Raw genomic sequence first — 12062 nt, 5'->3', positions numbered from 1 at the left:
AGAAATCCATTTTTAATAGTGAGCAGACAGGGGAAAATAATTTGTCATAAGATTACAGAGAGGAATATTTAAACCTGTTATGAAATTTCTAAAGAACTTAAGGAGTATGATAATGATTATGCAGACTAGGTTTTTTGCTAGATATGTAATGAAAATGAAAAGAAATCAAAGACACACAGTGGAAATCAATATTAACTAAGGTATTATGTATGAAATTAGGCTAGAAAAGAAGAAAATAATATTTCATATAAAAAGGATTGAAGGAAAGCAATCATGGGGCATAATTAACTGGGCATTCCTTACTTTTGTGGTTTTGGTGAGCCTATTTTACCCTTAATTACCCTGAACTGATGTTTTTTAAAAGGTTTCTTCAAGCTAGGTACTGGTTTTTAGCTTATTCTTACAGGTTGCTTTGCATGTTCTCAATCCCTGACTTCATTGCCAATCTTCTAATAGAGGATGGTTCACCTGCTGTAAGTGACAGTGTGTAGGGTTTACCATGCTGGGAAGACCACTACAGCAGGCAACCTAGCCTGGTAGATGTTTTGCCTAGTTAAGGTCAAATTTTTGCACCCCTTGAACAGAGGACAGTGGATAAATTTGCTGAATGTCTTGGGGTGCCTCAAAGGGCACTAGGTGCCTCTGTGTGAGGCAGCTGAATTGAGCCCATTGTGATGATCAGTTTAGCCTCCTGCTAATTACCACTGACAGCTTTGATGGGAGATTTCTGCTGGCTGTGAGAACTTATGCTCAGTGCACATAGGCCAACACCTAAATGGAGACTTTTAAATGGAGTTGTCCAGATCCCCTTGCTCCCCTGACTGCTCCTGGTTTGCCAGAAGCCTTGGCTCAGGTTTGCTGGATGGGAGTTGTCTCCTCTAGTTTTAAACACCAGCACTGTAGATATCTGCATCTGAGCTAGTCACACTGTCTCTCTTTATAGTCTGTGGGGAGAAATAAGTGCATTCAGGGTATGATTCATCTGTCCTATTTTAGATGTCTAAATTGGGATAGGAACGTTCCTTGTTCTGACTCCTCATTTCTTTCCATTGCCCTAAGGTGAGACCAAGGTGACAAGCTAAAATGCAGACATTTCTGTCTGATCAGATGAATCCCACCCATCAAATCTCAGGAACTTCCACCCCCAAATCCCCATTATATAGAGCTGGCACTCAGATGTTTCCCTTGCTGACCAGCTGTGCTTGTCATGTAAAGTTACAAAGAGAGGCTATATGAGGTTGTGAAGGAGGTGTGACCTCCACTAGAAGAGCATGACCTGCCACGGGTGACTTTTTGTCACATGGTGGGTCCAGATGCTCCTTCTATCATGCAGCCCAGTGTGGTACTGACTCATGAGTCACACTCGGGAAAAAAATCAGTGCTCTGCCTGCAGAAAATAACTCTCCTTTCTCCCCTTCCCAAACTGGCAGCTATGATCACTATATTAGAGGCAAGCTGAATTTCTTCTTATCTCTCTTTCTTGCATGAGGGAGAGAGAATAACGGTTACCTGGCATTGTTTCTTCCTTCCCTGCTACCTGTGATATGTGCCTTTCCTAGTCTGTGCTGCAAAGCAATAAATAGCACCTCCAAGAGAGACAAGGGGCAGCAGAAAGAAGAAACCACAAGCACTGCCATGGCAGAGACCATTTCAGCGCCTTCGATGCACAGAGTGTCTTGCTTGACTAGTTTCACCAGCAAAAGCTCAACAGAGAAGCACTGTGGGTCTGCTTCATAACCCAGATGGGAATGTACCATATTGAATGTGTTAAAAAGGTTACAGACTTCCTGCTTGTAAATGTAAAATGAGACACATTCCAGTAATCCAGTTCTAGCTAGGACTATACTGGGTTTTTGTAAGCTGGTCCTCAACCCTTCACCTAAATCTGTGAGCTAGGAGACAAAGGAAAAAGAAAAAAGTTCCTTTTGCATGGAGCGTGCAAGAACAGGAACTCAGATGGGGAGATGGGAAGCTCTGGGGGCAAGTCTGAAGCTCTCAGGACAAGGTGGCTGATGGGGGTGATAAGGAGAACACTGCCCTAAAGGTCTCTGGAAGAGTTATGATGTGCTCGTGACAGAAGGTCTTGCAAGCATAATGCTCTTTCTCTTTCGGACAGAAAGACCCCATGGAGTCTTTCCTTAGTGAAAGGTATGTTCAGAGCATAAATGTGGTTATAACACATACAACTTTTTAATACAACAGAGATAAAAAATCCTGTCTTTTTTTTTTTTTTGTGAAACAAACTCTGGGAGTTTTGGCCTTTCTGAAAGGGTTTAGGCTGCCAGGGGAGGCATATGCTGCAAAGAATCTCCTGCAACACGCTGTGTGTGTGGTATCTCTGCCTTTTTAAGTGTCCACTGGGGAAAAATGCCAGTGAGGAGGGGTGTGGAGGCATCATGTGGTGCTGGCACAACAGTCAGTGCTAATCAGCAGAGAGAGGGGTCAGGCCTGCAAATCCAGCAACATCATTGGAGAGCACAAGCGCATTTGAACTACCCAGAGAATAAATGCCTGGTGGTGCATCATGAAAATGCTTTACTGAGGTGCTGGTACTACATAGACAACATATTTCTTTTTAATTTGATGGGAAAAGCTTTTGTCTGCTTTGATGAAATAGGAAAGGCTGAAAGATTTACTGTCTCAAGGTTAATTGCAATCAGATCTTTGGTGCAATTAATTTTAACAGGGAAAGAGAATCACGGGCCAGAAAAGAGAAAGGGCAGGTTAAAGAATATTTAGATGAGTTAGAAATGTTCTAGTCAGCAGGGTCAGGTGAAGTTTGGTACAGAATACTTAAGAAAGTTGCCAAAGCAATTGCTGAGCTATTAGTGATTGTCTTCAGATGCTTATGGAGGATCAAGAGGTCTCAGAGCCCTAGAGAAGCTTTCACATAGTACCTATATTTAAAGAAAAAGAAAGATAAAGTAACACATTGAGCAGCTTAACTGGGATACCAGAGCAAATAGTTAAACAATTAAGTAAAGGCACCAAGTAGATAGCAAAGTGATGGAGACAGTCATTGTGGATTTGTCAATAACAAATCATGTCAAATCCACCTTTATATTTTTTATTTTGCTGATCTGGTATATCTAGAAAACCAGTAAGATGTGGTATTTCTTGATGCTCACATGCTAAATGGGGAATAGCTTTAATTAGTTCCCAGAAAGTGAGTGCACTGCTTAAAAAACTACTGTCAAAGAAACATTATCAGTGCTTTGGGGTAAAAATGAGAGGGCATTTCAGGTCAGAGTTCTGTGAGGTTTATCCTGAACACAATTCTACTCAGTATTTATACTGATATTTTGAATGATATAATGAAGGAGTAAGGAGGATTTCAAGAACTGTGGGTGACAGGATCCTATTTAAAATTGATTTTTACTCAGTGGAAAAATGGCTGGTATCGACCAATGAAATACAATAACAGAAAGGGAAAAGTACTGTACATAAGAAAAAAGTGACCAAATGCCCCAGAATATGTGAAAGGCAGAAAAGATTGGAAGGTTTCAGGGCTAACATCAGTACTAAACTGCAAAAGATTTCAAGATTTGATGGTTTATTGAGTCATTTCATTCTGGGATATACTCATATATAAAGACATGGAAGAGAGTTATTTTCTTTTCCCCTGTGTAGGTGGGGTCTCAGCTGGAATAGTGGGCTCACTTCTGAGCAGTGGGTATGGACAAAATGTTGGGAATCCAAAGGTGAAGCAACAAGACTGATCAACAGTAGGAAAATGTGACCTGTGAAGTAAGACTAAGAGCTCCATTTAATCTAGAAAAGGGCTAAGTAAGGAAGTGTATGGTGCAAGATGTAAAGGCTCTTTATAAAGGAGATGATAACTGATCATTTCCAATGCCCGCCGATGACATGGCATGAAAAAATAGGCTAAAGGTGAAGCCAACAAGGTTTGGTTTGGATATTGGGAAAAATCTAACAAAAGGGACAGTTAAGCTCTAAACCAGTTTTTCTAGTGAAGCAGTGGTATCATTATTATTATTGTTGTTGTTGTTATTAAGTATTTCCATGTTCTTCACTCGAAATAATTCCACATTAAATACAAAAAATTTTTGGGGGCTTGTTTTAAATCAAGATAAACTGGATTCGGCCCCTCTGCAGAGGGATGGACTAAACTAGTGATTCCTAATACTGCTGTAGCTAAACATCCCTGCTGTTGCCTTTACATCTTCAGTGCCCTACTGCTTTTGACTCCTGCTACTCCCCTGCCTGCTTCCCAGCCCCTGCTCTTTCCTTTTTGCAGCTGTCCTGCCTTCCCCACACCAGCCGACGCTGCTGTCTTCTGCTTGCCTCTTAATTGATGCTCCTGGCAGTGGTGGCTGGGAACACAAAAAGCCCATAAGAGATTGTCATGACTAGCACACCTCACTCCTTGGAAGCTGCTGTGCTATATAGTTTCTTCTGGTCCCTTCCAGGCCTGTATTTCTGTGCTGCCATGTCGTGGTTTAACCCCAGCCAGCAACTAAACACCATGCAGCCGCTCACTCACTCCCCCCCACCCAGTGGGATGGGGGAGAAAATCGGGAAAAGAAGCAAAACCCGTGGGTTGAGATAAGAACGGTTTAATAGAACAGAAAAGAAGAAACTAATAATGATAATGATAACACTAATAAAATGACAACAGCAGTAATGAAAGGATTGGAACGTACAAATGATGCGCAGTGCAATTGCTCACCACCCGCCGACCGACACCCAGCCAGTCCCCCAAGCGGCGAATCCCTGCCCCCCACTTCCCTGTTCCTATACTAGATGGGACGTCACATGGTATGGAATATCCCGTTGGCCAGTTGGGGTCAGGTGCCCTGGCTGTGTCCTGTGCCAACTTCTTGTGCCCCTCCAGCTTTCTCACTGGCTGGGCATGAGAAGCTGAAAAATCCTTGACATTAGTCTAAACACTACTGAGCAACAACTGAAAACGTCAGTGTTATCAACATTCTTCGCATACTGAACTCAAAACATAGCACTGTACCAGCTACTAGGAAGACAGTTAACTCTATCCCAGCTGAAACCAGGACATGCCATGATGCTATGACTTCTTTTTCTGGCAGAGCGTAGTGTGACGTAGACAGTGCTTGATAATGAGTGTGAAGCAGAACTGCGCAAAAAGGATTTTGAGTCTTCTTCTCAGTCAGCTGTATGCTAATCTGGCCACCTATCTATGCCTACCCATGGTTATGCTGACTTCCAGTAGCTGTGAGGATTTTGTTGATTTTTCCTATCCAAATCCCTTGCTGCTCTTGTTTGTAGCTCAGGCACCTTTGGGCTGGCTCAGCACCAAGGGCAAATCAAGTAATAACACAGCGAGTCTCCTGTGGCTGGCAGTGCAAGTGCCGCTGCTGTGCTGTGCTCCTGGCACGGTGCAACACAGGCCAAAGGCAGCCAGGAAAATGTGCCCCAAATGAAATCTTGCTGTGAGCATGTTAGGCTAACTTCTGCAATCTTATAAATAGCCATATGTGTTTACACTGCAAAAAGAATTACACCCACACACATACAATATCACTCCAAAATAAGGAAACATAAACTGTTAATGTTTGGCCTTTTGGAATCAATATTAAGTCCAGTGATTGCTTGCTGCTCAGATGTATAACTTTGCTTTGGGATCTCCATAATATTTTCCTAACTTTGATGTCTTAACAGACTGTCTCCAGCAGATACTGGAGTGGAAACAGGCATGAGAACAGCCTGGAGAAGAGAAGGCTCCAGAGAGACCTTACAGCGGCCTTAAAGTACCTAAACAGGGTCTAGAGGAAAGCTGGAGAGGGACTTTTTACAAGGGCATGTAGTGATAGGACAAAGGGTAATGGAAGAAGTTCTTCACTGTGAGGGTGGTGAGGCACTGGAACAGGTTGCCCAGAGAGATTGTGGCTGCCCCATCCCTGGAAGTGTTCAAGGCCAGGTTGGAGGGGGCTTTGAGCAACCTGGTCGAGTGGAAGGTGTCCCTGCCCATGGCAGGGGGGTTGGAACTAGATGATCTTTAAGGTCCCTTCCAACCCAAACCATTCAGTGATTCTATGGTAAGTTTGGTTGGTGGTTTTGGGGGTTTTTTTTTTAGGGTTTCTAAGTAATATTTCTGAGAAGCTAAATTACATTTCACAGAAATATAAGGGTATTTCCACTAGAATTAATTGTTCCAACTTAAATATTTGTTTTCTAAAGTAATTTCAAAGAAAGCTTGTAAATGTTTCAAGTAGTGTTTCACATTTGCTTGTATTGAGCATGACTCCAACTAGATTTATCTGATAGCTGTTGGTACTTGTATGGGAAGAGGCCATGAATAGTCAGTCCTTTCCACACTGCACATGCTCCTCACAAATCTACAGACCTCTACTGTAACTCATCCCTCTTCCTAGTCTGTTCAGATGTTGCTCCCCTGTTTCAGGACTGTGAGTATGACCCTATCATTTTCTCTTCCTCTGCCACTGCTCTAGTCCTTTTCTCACACTAGCATATGCTCTCCTGCTTCGGAAGTAAGTGATGGATGGCATCAACTGTTGGACTCAACCAAAAGAATAGGCAGAAGTAAGACAGGATACTTTTTTCTTAGAAGGCTTCTGTGGGCTCTGCAACCTCCACATGGACCTCCCCATGCTCATTGCTTTAGTTTCATGTTGTCCACCAAAACAGTGTTCTGATAACTGATGTTCAAAATCCTGGAAGTAAATTACAAAATCACTGACTGAAGAAAGATCACAGCAATTCCCTGTGTCTATTGCTTGTGTGTCTGATGCAGGCAATGATGTCCTACACCAGCACGAAAACATTTTCTAGAGTAAACCTGGGCAGTCTTAAAGTCTAAGCTATGCACAACATGGATTGAAGCCCCCTGTTTGCCCTGTAGCCCTAGCACAGTGCTTCCTATTTGGTCAAGGCCTCTGGGAATCAGCTTTATTAGTAAAAATTATGATTGTGGTAAGTATATCTTTTGATAATATGACTCAGCAATAAAAACATAAGTATATATCAGCCTTACATCCCCGAGGGAAATATAACTTTTTAAAAATTAAGTTCTAAAATTCTGTGTCACCTAATACATGCCTTTTACATCTTTCAGTATGGGCCTCTTGTAAAACATGTAGACAGTAAAAGACTATCCTGAGTACATGTGTACTCTCTTTTTGAAACTAATGACTAATTCCAGGCATATTAGTTTTCTTGGCTGTTGAAAGGGCAGAGAAAAAATCATGGATATGCTAAACAAATTATCTTTAACAGTCTGCTCATCTCAAAGCAGAAAAAAATCACTCTTTATCTGACTTTCTACATCTGAATGACTTAGGATGTGAAGATACAGGAAAAAAAGTAAACTTCTCTTTCTAGGTGAAGATCAAAAAGTCTTTTACAGACTAAAAATTAAGGTTCTTAAATCCCTGCGCATTAGGTAATGATCTAATTTTACATGTGGGAGAAACTAAAGCACAAAGAAATTATCAGTTTTATGAACCATATCATTGCAAACCTGTGAGAAAAATCAGAATAAAACCTGAAACTCTTCAGCATAGTCTTTTGCTTTAATTAAAATTCTTTCCTAAAAGTAGTTGTTCTCAGGAGTTTTAGTAGATGTTCATGTTGAAATTCTACTAATATAACTCATTGAAATATATATATTGCATCTTTTGAAAGCTTGGAAATGAGGTTCTTGTCTTCTGAGGGTGAGCATGGACATTCTACAGCAGAGCTTATAAAGAGGAAGTTACTTTTTGATTGGCAAACCCCTCTCCTTTCCTCCCTATGCTTCACCATAAACTACAGGTCAGTAGCATAATCTGTTTTTTGGGTGTCTTTGGAGTACATGGAGTTATGTACTATAGGTGAGAGAGATTATTAATAAAAAGATGAAAAAATATCCTGGGGAATTGCTTTGTGTTATGAAATCTCATGCTTACATCCATTTTCATGAAAGAAGAGAGACTATATTCTTTAAAAACAGTCATAATTAAAAGATTGTTTTTTGGCGCATTACTGAATCATTTATAAATCTAAAGGGGGAGAACTCAAACTAGCTGGTATCTGCAAGAGAAAGGGCAGGTGGCTGCTGTTATAGGCAGATGTGTATCTTCGAACTGAACTACTTGCAAATGTCATGTGAAATAACTGAAAATATCTGAAGTAGGAATTACACATACAGAAGTTGATGACCATGAGAAAACATGCATGCAGCTTTGGACCGCAGGCTAGAAATTACCCTTCCTATCTATATTCAAAAAACTGTGAAAAGGCTCTGACAGATTTAGCTGCAGCAATTTCAAATGTTACTTCTCCTGCCTGTCCTATTTTTCTGACAGAGGTTGCCACCACTTAGCAGAAGAGGCAAAATGGGACAGGTTGCTGCGCTTCACCCACTTCTGGTCACACCTTGCATATTAACACAATTCTCTCTTACAGTGGATGGGGTTAATACAGTGAAATGGGGTGACTGAAGTGTGGACGCGCATCCGGCTCTCTTGCTGCTGGGATAATGACAGCAGTTTCTGTCAGAGAAATGAGGGGAAGAGCCTGACTGCTAATGTTCTTACCAGCCCATCATTCAGCCTGGAGATCAGAAGCAGTTTCACCCCCCTGTTCCTGCAATGGCCCCACGCCATTACACAAGCTATCAGGCAGGCTGTTTCTGCGATGGCAGACATGCTATGTGCTGTGTGCCCTTGGCAGCAAGATGCAGAATTGCGGAGGAGGTTGGACTGACCTTCGGAGGTCACCCGGCCCAAGCCCCTGCTCAAAGCAAGGCTAACTTCACACACAGCTATGCACATGCACTGGCAGACATTAACGTTTCCTCTGTAAACTGATTTCATGGAGCTTTTCTTTTTCACATGCTCTTCCGGAGTAGTTCACTTTTATAGATCAAGAACACATAGCACAAAAAAGTGATTTTTTTTTTTTTTTAAAGGAAAAAGTGCTTGGTCATAAATGGAAGCTGATGTGTAGGTGCATTATTTTTTTTTTTTTGTTTGACATACAAGTTTTCACAAAGTATTAAATTTCCGGTTTCTTCTTTTTAATAGATATTGTTTACAACAGGTGAACTTTTTGCTCCATCAGAAAATCTATTAAAGGTACAGTAGGCTGATACTCAGTTTGCCCAAGACTGGTGAGTTTGCACATTATAAAAACCACAAAAATCCAGTGGAGTGGGGGAGAGGAAAAGTAATCATGATGTGCATAAACAAATACGTAGTTCATGTGACTAGTTTCATGTTGGTATTACACAGAAGTTGGCAATTGTACAATAAATTTTAGGCTTTTTGCTTGGGTTCCTTTACCTCTCATGGTTGTTATTCTTGGATCTCAACTCTCCAGGTGAGATGGGTTGAACTCTGCATATTCTCTATAAACAGAGATAGGATAAGCTGTCTCCCTCTCCTGAATATTATGCATAATCCTGGAGCTCCATTGCAAGCTTGGAATGCCCAGTTGTCATCCAATATGGCAAGAAACAAAAGTTCCCCAAAGAAAATCCAACCATTAAGTATATAAAGGAAGAACAAATGGCTCCGGAGGGTGGACCAATAAGATATAGAAATGATGACCAATGTGACAGTCAAGTCTTTGAAATGGTAGGTGGTATGAAAGTTTATGAACATTTAACCTTTATTCCTTCACTGCTCACTTCAACTGTCAAACTAAGCAGACTGTGGGGAGCAAACTTCATAGAGGATGTGCTAATTTTTTAAACCATATTTGTATTCTTTCTTCTACATCCCCCTTTGTTTTTGATAATGACAAGGTTTCAGCAGGATTCTTATTCTTTGGAGAAGGAAAACAGCTAAGTATATTTTGGAGTGTAGGCACATCTTTTGAGAATTGTGAGGTGAAAATGAGAGAAACAATGAAATTTGACAGTTATCAAGATCAAAGCCAAACTCCAGTTGGCCAGAGGAATGGAAAGACCTTGTAATGAACTTTTTTTCATTTAAAACCCAAGTACAACACTGGGACAAAATTTCAGAAGCACAAGAATTAGTATGAGGCAGAACTTCTAGGAGGAAAAAAAGGTAAAATTAAAATGCTTTTTTCAAATTTTTGTCCATCTCATGAACCCCTGGCTTTACCAGCTCTGTAGTAAAACAGCTTCTGGGAAGCAGTGCTGCCAGGAAGATGAAGAGCTGAGAGACTACTGGGAATGTCCAGAGAGCTGAGTTATTAAGGAACTGGTTACCCACGTAGCTCAGACAGCTTGGGAGACTGTTGAGGTAGCATGTTTGGTGTTTGTGGCATGTGGGAGCCAGCTGGCTGCAGGGCGAGGCAGTAGCTCTAGAGAATTCATCCTTGTTATTGTATTATCTTGATTTCCAGCTGCCCAGGGAACTGGTAAGCCTTACCAGCTCCTTTATGAGCTTGGATGGTGGCTGAGAACTCAGCCAGCCAGACTGCTTTAAAAAACCCCAAAGAACTCAGGAGATTAAGCAATGCAGGAGTTGGCTAGATAAAGGGCTTTAGCAGCCAAGCACCCAGGAGATGGGTGGGGGGCAGAGTGGTCAAAAATGAGTAGATTTTCCTCAAAGGTTGCAACATAATCAGCGTATCCCTGCAGAATACTTTGATCCTATCAAATCCATTATTTTCTGACTGCTGCTGGGAAATTTCTGATAAGCTCCAAATCTAAAAAACAAGTAAAAATCTTTGCATTCATGTTTTTGCTTTTTACATAATGAAGTGATAAGATATGTAGGCTTCACATTACAGCAAGTACAGTAGCATGTAATACAGGTCTGAAGACAAAGGACCTTATTTTGCAATATCTTTTCTCCATTTACACTTGTGAAAGTGACTGTAAAGTAGGTTTTACAGTGAACACACTAGTGAAAATGCTCAGATACCTTCTAAGACATATTTCCTCTGGCCTGTGACTGTTCTTCCAGTGGAGAACGAATTGTACAAGCTTGATTATGATTACACAACTTTCTGATTTTTGATTACAGATTTAATTCAATTGCTGGCTCATTACTGCCATAATAACAACTTCTGAAATGTACTAATCTGTAATCAGAACTCAGGCATAACAATATGGTTGAAAATTATTTCTGTGAACCAAATGAGACATTTTGTCCCTCAACTACCATTTTCTTTCATCGCAGGGCAAATAATGGTGCAAAACATCCTTTGGACACTTCCTTCTTCTGATGGCCTCTCTTCAAGAAGCAACTGAAAATTTCATCTTACCTCTGACAGGCTTAATTATTTAAGTAAACTATTACTGTAACATTTAGATATAAAAAAATCTTACTGAAGTCAGCAGGGTTATGGTGAATTTTTAATACTTCAGAATTGAAAGCAAAATTTAATATATTGAAATTAACATCTTCAGCTTCTTTTAATGTGGACCAACATAATCCTTTGCTTGATGCAATTTACAATTTAGCTATGACATTAAATGTTGGGGAAAAAATTGTTCTGTTTATTACAGTATAAATAGCTGCCTGCATTTAACTGAGAGCAGAATATAGAAGCACAGTCCAGAATTTAAACCAGATCAGTTTGCTCACTATGGAAAACAGATGACAAGGAGAAGGATTTCAGGTAATATAGTGAATACCATTCAGATTATAAATAATGGTAGTCTTCAAATGACACTCAAAAGAGGTGGAAAGAAGCAATAAAATTAGGTAATTTTACTGTGATATTTTCCAGTTCTTAGATGATGATTGTAATAATTTACCTTCTGCTTGAAATAACTACTTTATAGTATGAAGCACCCCTGAAACTACAGATTTTTTTCATCCACTGAGAATGCAGAGCTTCAGCTTTCATACAACTCTCCTGTTTAACCAGTAGGTAAAATTAGTCTGTGCTGGGCTGTGAAGAGCTTCATGCATATCTGAATACTTTTTGTGGTGCCACAAGTCTATTCTACAAGGGCCCTTATAGCCAGGAAATACTCATTTTTTCCTACTTTGCACTGAAATTTATTAATTCTGAAAATGTTCCTGAACTTGACAGTGGTTATCTCAAAATACGGATGCATCCAGACTGAAGTTCTGCAACTGAATTATTTTATTAGTCAAGTTTAGATTTTGGTGTGAATGGTCAAAATGGTCCTTTTAATA

The sequence above is a fragment of the Harpia harpyja genome, chromosome 15, assembly GCF_026419915.1.
Source record: "Harpia harpyja isolate bHarHar1 chromosome 15, bHarHar1 primary haplotype, whole genome shotgun sequence".
In the NCBI taxonomy this organism is placed as follows: Eukaryota; Metazoa; Chordata; class Aves; order Accipitriformes; family Accipitridae; genus Harpia; species Harpia harpyja.
Note: the sequence above shows the minus strand (reverse complement) of the source record.